Here is an 11,064-nt window from a genome sequence, read left to right on the forward strand (position 1 = left end):
TACTGTCGCTGGTGTACAGGGGTTATTTTAAAACAGTACATCGAACTTGTATCAGTGTTTGAAGAGTGAAAGTAGATGATGTCAGGTCTCTGTTTTATTCCGTCAAGCACCAGCAGGAGACACAGTTCAGTTGCCCTTGTACTTCATTGCCGTTTTCCATCATTTTAATTCATAATTTTTAATACAAACCAACAATTCATTCAAAAAGACAGTGGCTTTTATTGTTATTTATACTAAATTATATATATATACCGTATTTTACTGCCAGATTTGGTGATACTCACACAATGAACATGAATTAAACATCATGTATGGATTCAGGTTTTGATTTTATTTTTAGGTTTTGTTCAGTTGTTTTGTCATGTTTCCTGCTCTTCCTAACATCTTATGTGGTTCTGTGTTGAGTCATCTGTTCAAGTTTGACATGATTTATGTTGTGTTGTATACGTTGGTGTAGTGGTCCCTGCCTAATTTATGCCCCCCACCCCCGTTTTTTTTAGCAGTCCAGCAAATGATGAACGCCATGTGTTATAAACAGTGACATGTAAGACTAGTCTTGCATATTTAGTTCACCCCAAAATGAGCAATATTGGCACATTTTCACTCAACTTCTGACTTCACAGGGATCATTGTGAAATCAATATCACCTACCGAAGAGGTGCTGATTTTGCAATTGATACACAGACTGTAGGAAGTAGGGGTGTCCATGGTTAACCGGTTAACCGATTAACCGTTAAAACTTGTGTAACCGAGTGAAACATTTTGCTCGGTTAAGTGACGTCAATGGCGTGCATTGAATTTAGTTGTAATACATTTTTGCACCACCAGAGACCGCCAGAGCGCTCCCAGACATTTGTAATGTCCACAAGAAGAAGTCATTTTTCTAATATGAAGCGGGCTAATACGAGTGACGGGGCAAAATGCAAGTATTGCAATACAGTGCTTAGATATACTTCAAGTACAACCTCGTTGTTGTAATCTCAACAGCCAACACCCGGGCATCATTAGGCCGGCCAGGACACACTGGATGCGTGGTGAAAGCATCTCAGCTGCGTGGCGTGTCTGTTTTTAATTCGGCTCCCATGTTAACAGGTGAGAGCTTGCCGACTGCCTGCGTGAGACGCGCGGCTCAGGCGCGGCTCGACGCGTGCATGCTAGAAATAAAACCGACGCCTTGTTGGAAGCGTTTCCAGGCAAAGTATAATAGGAAAATATGTTTACATGTCATTTTGTACACAAATACATATTAATTCATGACATTTTGATATTTGAAAGTCTATAGGTTGACATAAATTCAGATATAAATGTAATTAAAATAAATAAATAAATAATTATCGATTTTCAAATATTGTACCTGTCAAACATAGTCATAGTCATAGCCTTAGCGAGGCGGCCGCGGAGTCTGCTTGTTACCTTTTGCCTTATTTATTTTAGGCTTATTCTCAAATTCAGATTGTGTTAATGGTCGGCATTATTAGGCAGTTTTAATAGGACAATTTGACCGGAGAGATTAAATTTTGTCGGACATTTATTTTTATTTTTTTCGGCCAATGTCCGCAAATTACTATGGTTATGGTTACTATGGCACACTATGGTTAACCGAGTGTTAACCGCTAAGGGCCTCGGTTAACGGTTAATGAAAAACTTGAGAACGTGCAGCCCTAGTAGGAAGAGACATCTACATAATGATGAATTTTAAAAGGAATATTTAAAGGAATAGTTCACTCAAAATTCATCATCATGTAGTTGAGTATTATATATATATATAAAACAATATGTAAAATATAACATGTTTGACTTAAATTCAGCTTAGTAAGTAGTGCAATACTTATATAAAATAACTGATCATGAACCCAAGATTTAATAATAATAATTCCAGTCATTAGCCAGAGGTTATGACTAATGCTATTTAATAGGTCGTCCATGCTTATTCATTAACTAGTATTTGTGTTTAGTCCACTACAGTTACTCATGTACAACTTAGAGCTAAAAACAATAATGAGCGGTGATTCTAGTACCATATACGTAGCCCCCAATACTTATATAACTATGTACAACTTAACTAAAGCGGAGACAATAATCAGAGACAATAATTAGATCTAGTATGCACTTAAACCTGGACGCAGAATTGTGGAAACATAAGCCTTCACTTAATCTACTTGAGAAAATCATTTTAGAGTAAGTCAGAATAAATCACATGTAACAATCTATTATCAGTCAGGTTAATATGTATTGTGCCAGTTACATAGCCAATTCAAAGATATCAACTCAATCCAACATCAAACGTGACTCTCTCCTGGGACAAAGGAAACAGTTTTTTGATGTTGTGCGCCCCCTGGAGGAACTCAGACCATATGTATATTTATACAATTTCAGGTGTGCACATATATCACTTTAGACCAAAACAATGTTTGAAACCGTTTTTTTTTTTTTTTTTAAAGTTTATATCACATATAAAAACATATTCTTGTTACCATGTTGGTGATTTTATAATTATTTCATAATAGATGCAAGCGTAACATTTGCTAGCAGACATTTCAGAGGTTTAACGATACCAACTAAATCACAGAGACAGAAATATTATCAAAAGTTTGTTCATGTTATTACTACGCTTATCCGTAGTAGTGGTTTAACTTTGTTTTGTGATAACCGATGAGAAACGGACAAAAATATGTTTTAGTGTCGATCAGTTAACCACACGTTAACTTTATTTTTACAATTTTATACAGAAATATATTTGTTGTAAAGTAATGAGACACCCACCTTAGAGAAAAACAAACTTCCATCCTGTCAGATCAAAGACAAAGACGGTTCGCTCCTATACGTATAAATGGGAGAAACTGCAACACACAGGGAGGTGGAATAATCCCGCCTCCTATATAAGCATAAGAAACAACATTCATGGGGCATTTAATTTCAGATTTTGTTGCTGATTTGAAATATGTAATTTAACAGTGAGTGCATCGGGCAGTTTTCATTCATTTTATTCATACTTGGTCTTGTTTGAGCTGCCTGGGGGTGTTGCAAATATGGCCGCCGGGTGAACAGACTTTCCTTGAATTGGCTTTGGTCAGATGCAGTTATGCTGCATATGTGCGAGGCAATGTTTAGCTGGAGGAGCGCACCGCACCATTGATATTACCTGAGAGGTACTCGCTTTCAAGAAATACATGAATAAGAACCTATAGTAGGGTGACCATACGTCCTCTTTTTATCAGACATGCCCTAAAGAAATGTGTCCGGCCGGGAATGTCCGGGATTCGGTTTTTGTATTAGAGCCATATGCTGGACTGTTTTCTTAATCTGGCTCCTGTTGTGATACACAATACATGCATGCGTTTACCGGAAGTATCTGTGTAGTTGAACATGTGCTGAGCACCTAGCAAAGACGTTCATACCAACTTATAATTTATAAATACACTTCCACTGTGTACATTCAAACAGAGGAAAGAAAAACCAAAAGTGTGAACTCTTTAACATCGCAAGCATTTCTCCTGGACAGAAATGTGGTTACTTTAAGATCGAATGGAGATTTTTGCTTGATTTTTCCTGAGAAAAAAAAACTCTAACTCTGTCACAAGGGTCTCCTTACATTTTTTGTTTTTGAAGATTTCTCATCATCATCAGACACTGTGCTCAGATTTTTCTCCTAAGCTGGAAACTCTGATGCTCATACATTTATCTACTTAAAAGGTTTAGAAGAGATCTCGGCAACATCACACACTATGCTCAGGTGGAGTTAGCTGATAGGGGAATAAGACACAACACAACTTTCGCAAACAGTGTGTAAGAGTGCTGGACAAGGAGATGAAAACATGGCACCCAGGGACTATTATGAAAAACGGCAAAAAGCCAAAAAGCTACTTGGTTCAAACACCAAATGGAAACACAATCAGACGCAACAGGAGCCATCTTCACGAGCTGTATGTTAGACAAACACAGAACATTCGGAAGGAAGTGCAATTCACCGAAACACCAAAAATAGATGTGGTTGAAGAAAGCCACAAGGATACAGTTGAAAGCAAAATCACTCAACCACCTGAAACAGATAATACAGGCAATGAAACCGTACCAACATGCACAAAGACTGGATGAATCATAATTAAGCCAGAGCAATACAAGGACTATGTAAAGCTGAATAAAAGTTAAACAGGAATAAGAGTGTGTGGGGGTTTGTGTTATGTATGTAATATGCTGTTACACAATACGTATGTGCATGTACCGGAAGTATCTGTGTAGTTAAACATGCTGAGCACCTAAAGATGTTCATACCAACTTATAATGCTGTCCAGTAATATTACAGCTCCCACTGAATCTCTGAGTGCATGCATTCACTGTATGATTCATCCTATTAATGCAGTTAGGAAGTCGAAAGAAATCAAACACTTCCTCATCTTTATATGATATGACCTTAATATCACACAAGCAAGAGTGCTGTTTTTTTTTTTCGTATATCAGCATGATTGCAAATGTGATTTGAGTTACATTTTAGACATAATGTTTTCTGGTTTATCTCTGTTTCACGCGATCCGGGTCATTTATTCAGTAAAGAGAATCACTTGCTTCATTCCTGAATCAATTAGCCATTTTAAGTATTTTGTTTTTAAATGAATGATTCAAAGACTTATTCATCATTTCATTAACTTTTTAACTGTCATATCTGGCTATTGCAATGTTTTTATCAGCTGATTGGACTGCAATTCTGCCGGCACCCATTCACTGCAGAGGATCCATTCCTGATCAAGTGATGGCAAGCTACATTTCCCAGCTAAATGTAATTTTAGGTGATCTGTTCCTTTAAGTTGCAGCTTCTGTGTCTTGTTTGCAATGCAAAGATGAATTTGTTGATACTGATTTAAGAAGGTTGGTAACTGCGACAGTCTCTTCGAGTCTTGTTATTCTAAATTAATTTATTGATTAAATCTAAGAAATTGGCATAAAATATGTTTAATCTATTATGCAAATCTAACCCAACAGTTATGCAGCATTTCACTTGCTATTCGTTTTCTTACAGGACCGGAATTTGTTAAGGTCAGCAAAATCTTGTTCATTTTCAAGACTTCCTCTGATAAAATCAAACTGTGATGCAGGTCGAATCCTGTTGAAGGAGGATCCATCCAGATCATATCAGTTCTTCCGTCGTGTTTCATTTTAAGCATCGATGAAGAAAACGTTTCTCAAATTAGTTTTGTTCTGTTTGTTTGTGTTGTCTGCTTAGTGAGTTTAAAATGTGTTTTTATGGTTTCATTTGCTTCTGTTCCATTACCTTCTGTTACCATGTAATAAATTACTGGTTAAATTAATCAGAGAGGATTAACATTCAATCAACTCTTTGTTCAGTTATTAGGGATTAACTCAATTAAATGTAAAGCTCAAATGTATCGTTTAATTTTAAAAGTTTGAAATGGTCATAAGTATTTTAGTCAAGCTGCATCACAAACTCGGTTCTTCTGGAAATGGTTTCAATAGCACAAATTGATAGAGCTGCTGGACACTTCTCCACATTTGATTTTCTTGTGATGACCGTGGACTTCAGGAGAAACCCCTTGGTCTCCCCCCACTCACCATCACGAACAGCACTGTGACTGCAGTCATTTAGGTTCCTGGGCACCACTATCTCTCAGGACCTGGAGTGGGACAATCACATTGACTCTTGTTAAAAAGGCCCAGCAGACGTTGTACTTCCTTCGCCAGCTGAGGAAGTTTAAATGTAGTTTCATAACAAGGTTCGGGAGGAGCATGTCAGATACTTAGCCTAATTAGCACAGGTGGAACCACTTAAGATAATCAACCTTAGGGTATAAATACAGCTGAATTAGCCTACCCGTCTCTATTGGCGGTTTATCGGCATCCCGGTTCGCTCTGTCTGTCATCTTATCACAAGACCAAAATTATCCTTCCAGCGAGAAGATCCATACCGAGGATTTTTCAGATCTGCTACTTTAGCTGATACCCATGATCATTTCTACCTCGCCAAACATGGCCATTGAGCATTATCAATGTCATCACAACAGCTGCTCTTCTCGCCAAGCCACAAGTCGTGGCAAATAGACCGTGCAAAGCCCGAGCTTGACACCACGATCGATCCGCTCAAGACCGGGCACTCCTCTAGCGCCGGATCACAGCAGCAGCAGGCATTCAACCAGCCTGGGCCGCACCCCAGTTCTTACAGCAGCGAGCCTCTCTCACTTTCCGCCGCGGCTCAGCCTTTCACCCCGCAGTTGTGATGCTGCCTCCTCTAGTGGCGCAGACCGCACGTCGTAAATCAATACATTTTCAGGTGAAGACGCTAAATACAGGTTTCGCGGCTAGAAAATAGTGCGGGAGCTGCGCGGAGTTCCGATCACATATGTATGCGGAAATTTCAGATCTGATTTGAGCCTTGGATGCGTCCAAATATTTGAACTTCTGCGACTAGACCGTATGTGAACGCCTGACCAGATGTGATGTATTCTAATCAAAACTATACATACAGTCGGCATCTAGTCATAGTTGGGGGCGGAGTCGGCTTGGGGGAAAACATAGCGAAAATCGTGTGTATTTGAATGACAAAAAATGCACATATGGAGCGCTCATTCCCAGAGACACGTAGAACAATTCTAGTCTCATTTAACTTTAATATTCATATACTGTCACGGTTTACGCTGCCTGAATGAATACGGAGCCGAGGATAAACGAAATAAGGCTTTTAATATCCAACAAACAGAGCACGGAGGTAGACACACGTAAATAGTCATCAAGTGAGGAGACCCGACAACACAGAACTGAAAGGACAAGGCTTATGTACAACAGATAATTGGGGAAACACAGGTGGATGGAATCATTAAATTAACAGGGACATGGAACACATGAGGAAGATAATAGACACACCTGGGAACTAATCAAACTAAACACGGAAGACAGAAACTGGGTCACGGGCAAAAACACACTAAATGAGTCCAGGTGTGACAGTACTCCCCCCTCCCGGTAGGTGCGTCCTCGCACCGTAGAAACAACAGAGGGAGGCGTGGGTGGGAACTTGGGAGGAGGTTCCGGTGGAGGACGGACTTCCAGGAGGGGGCCAGCAGACAGGGACCACAGAAGGAGGAGCCAGGGAGGAGACGACGGAGGGAGGAGCCAGGGAGGAGACAGGAGCAGGAGGAGCCAGATGGTCCACCAGAGACCAGCCAGGACGGAGATCCAAGGTGGAGTCGACGGCGGGAGGAGCCATGGTGAAGGAAGGGTCGACGACACCAGGGGGCCGACAGGCGGAGACTGCACCGGTGGGTGAGGAGCCCAAGATGGAGCAGCACAGCCGCAGAGCCAGGGGGACGTCGAGGTTCCGGAGGGCCTAGGTGGAGCAGAAGGCTCAGGCGACCAAGGCGGAGGCGGGGTCCTGGCAGACCGCTGTGGAGCCAGAGCGACCGAGGATGGAGGTGGAACCGGAGGGAAGGAGGAGCCTGACAGAGCCGGAGGGATGGAAAGACGAGGTGGAACCGGAGGAGTGGAGTCCCGAGGCGGCGGATGGTCGACGACTGACCAAGGTGGAGCCGGAGGGACGAGGGAGCCCGGTGGAGCAGGTGGGATGACAGGCCACGGTGGAGACGAGGGAGCTAAGAGCCAAGGCGGAGCCGCTGGGTCAAAGGACAGAGGAGGAGTCCAGGGCTCGGAGGCTGGAGGCGGAGACAGGGCCTTAACACGCGAAGACGGAGCTGGAGACTGGCAGTCCAGCGGCGAACCACCGCGCCCCGATGGCGCGGACTGAGGGTGAGCTGCGGGACTGACTGGCACCAGCAGGGATGACGAGGAACTGGCTGGTCTAGGAGGAGGAGAGAGGAGAAGGATGGGAGGAAGGACAGGAGGATCAGGGCTGGACGGAACCAGCGAAAGTGGAGCAGAGGGACCAGCAGGTCCTGGAGGAGGTGGGAGAGGGAGGCCGGGAGGGAACACAGGAGATACAGAAGATTCAGAGCTGGGCGGAACCAGCGGACACACAGAAGATTCAGGGCTGGGCAGAACCAGCGGAGACACAGAAGATTCAGAGCTGGGTGGAACCAGCGGAGAGACAGAAGATTCAGGGCTGGGCGGAACCAGCGGAGACACAGAAGATTCAGAGCTGGGCGGAACCAGCGGAGAAACAGGAAACTCAGTGCTGGGCGGAACCAGCGGAGACACAGAAAACTCAGGGCTGGGCGGAACCAGCGGAGAAACAGGAAACTCAGGGCTGGGCGGAACCAGCGGAGACACAGGAAACTCAGGGCTGGGCGGAACCAGCGGAGAAACAGAAAATTCAGGGCTGGGCGGAACCAGCGGAGAAACAGAAAATTCATGGCTGGATGGAACCAGCGGAAATGGAGCAGAGGAAATGACTGGAGGAGGTAGGAGTGGGAGACTGAGAGGGTATACAGGGGAATCAGGGCTGGACGGAACCAGCGGGGAAACAGGAAAATTAGGGATTACCTCCATAGACCAGTCCATCAGATCCAGAACTTGCTCCATATGACCTTCAGAGACTGTATACAGCTCACCCTCAGTCGCAGGAGTGTGGGCAGGGCTTTCCTCCACGCCCTCGATCTCCACTAGGACTCCCACGATGCACGGTGTTGCCGGCTCACACACCTGGTCAGTCGCGCCCTCGAGTTCTGGCTCCCTGTCGGTGAATGGCTCGGGCTCTGCGGCTGCGGTGGGCTCTGGCTCCGTGTAGCGAGATGGTGGCTGGCTGGTCTCTGGGTCGGGAGTGGGACTGGCGAGATCCTCAATCGGGCAGACGGTGAAAGGTGAGCCATTTCTTGCCAGAGTCCACTCCACAAATGCGGCAAAATCCTCCCGAGGACCATCTTCGGGCGACAACGCTCTGCACTTGGAGTTCAGGCTGGTGTTGTAGAAGGTGCAGAGCACGTCGTCCGGGTAGCTGGTGGCATTAGCTAATAGAAGAAACTGTCTGGTATGGTCCTCGAGAGAACGTCCTTCCTGCTTCAGCAGGAGGATGAGGAATTCGGGACGATAGAGGGGATCCATAGAATCTAAGAAAAGAAAAGACTGTGAAAAAACGAAAGCAAAACGGAGGGAAAGACACACGGTTTTAAACTTTCTTTTTGGTCGGGTCTTCTGTCACGGTTTACGCTGCCTGAATGAATACGGAGCCGAGGATAAACGAAATAAGGCTTTTAATATCCAACAAACAGAGCACGGAGGTAGACACACGTAAATAGTCATCAAGTGAGGAGACCCGACAACACAGAACTGAAAGGACAAGGCTTATGTACAACAGATAATTGGGGAAACACAGGTGGATGGAATCATTAAATTAACAGGGACATGGAACACATGAGGAAGATAATAGACACACCTGGGAACTAATCAAACTAAACACGGTAGACAGAAACTGGGTCACGGGCAAAAACACACTAAATGAGTCCAGGTGTGACATATACACTAGCCAAGATCGATATTTTTACAGCCCTAATGTAGATTTATTCATTTAAAAATAGCCATATTCCGTGATGTTCTGTTTTATATAGCCAGGTCCATTTGTGACTGGATTCCGCGATTCTATCCGTGTCGCTTTGCAAACACAGACGGGGTGAATTTATGAATGAAAGTGTAAAAGTTCAGACACAAAACCAAGTTGTTACGCATCCTCACACTTTATCAAAGGGGGGGGGGGTGAAATGCTCGTTTTCACTCAATCTCCTTGAGTACCTATAGAGTAGTACTGCATCCTTCATAACTCCAAAAAGTATTTAGTTTTATTATATTCATAAGAGAAAGATAGTCTGTACCGATTTTTCCCGGAAAAACACGAGCGCCTAGAGGCGTGACGTGTGGGCGGAGCTAAAGAATCACGAGCGCCAGTAGGCTTTTGAGTTGAGAGCGTCTGGAAGCTGTGACACAGATCCAGAAGCTGAAATTTAAAAAGAGCAGCATCAGCAAAGGCGTCTCTATGTGGTATGTCCTGAAACTGTATATATTTGCTTAGCGGTTTTGGAAAATGACTAAGTTCCACTTTATGTCGTCTTTTTTTTTTTTTTTTTTTTTAAAGCTGTACATGTGGAAAGTGCAGTTTGATGACAACATGGCATGTTGTTTACTTGAAGTGCTTACGCGCCGATAGCTAAGTTAACAACACAGAGATATTTGAAGCAGTTTTACTCACCGCATGCGGTTAAAACACACGATCGTGACCCTTTTTCGTTGGGACTGCATTATCCTTAAGAAATAAACGATGTGCAATCCGAAATGCAGGGAACAACACCATTGATATTACCTGAGAAGTACTCGCTTTCAAAAATTACATGAATAAGAACCTATAGTAAGGTGACCATACGTTCTCTTTTTATCAGACATGTCCTTTATTTTGACCTAAAGAAATGTGTCTGGCCGGGAATGTCCGGGATTTGGTTTTTGTATTAGAGCCATATGCTGGACTGTTTTCTTAATCTGGCTCCTGTTGTGATACATAATATGTTGTGTTACACAATACATGCATGCGTTTACCGGAAGTATCTGTGTAGATGAACATGTGCTGAGCACCTAGCAAAGACGTTCATACCAACTTATAATTTATAAATACACTTCCACTGTGTACATTCAAACAGAGGAAAGAAAAACCAAAAGTGTGAACTCTTTAACATCGCAAGTATTTCTCCTGGACAGAAATGTGGTTACTTTAAGATCGAATGGAGATTTTTGCTTGATTTTTCCTGAGAAAAAAAACTCTAACTCTCCTTACATTTTTTTTTTTTTTGAAGATTTCTCATCATCATCAGACACTGTGCTCAGATTTTTCTCTTTAGCTAGAAACTCTGATGCTCATACATTTATCTACTTAAAAGGTTTAGAAGAGATCTCGGCAACATCACACACTATGCTCAGGTGGAGTTAGCTGATTGGGGAATAAGACACAACACAACTTTCGCGAACAGTGTGTAAGAGTGCTGGACAAGGAGATGAAAACATGGCACACAGGGACTATTATGAAAAATGGCAAAAAGCCAAAAAGCTACTTGGTTCAAACAGACGCAACAGGAGCCATCTTCACGAGCTGTATGTTAGACAAACACAGAACATTCAGAAGGAAGTGCA

This window comes from Carassius gibelio, chromosome B22, assembly GCF_023724105.1.
Source record: "Carassius gibelio isolate Cgi1373 ecotype wild population from Czech Republic chromosome B22, carGib1.2-hapl.c, whole genome shotgun sequence".
NCBI classification, from domain to species: Eukaryota; Metazoa; Chordata; class Actinopteri; order Cypriniformes; family Cyprinidae; genus Carassius; species Carassius gibelio.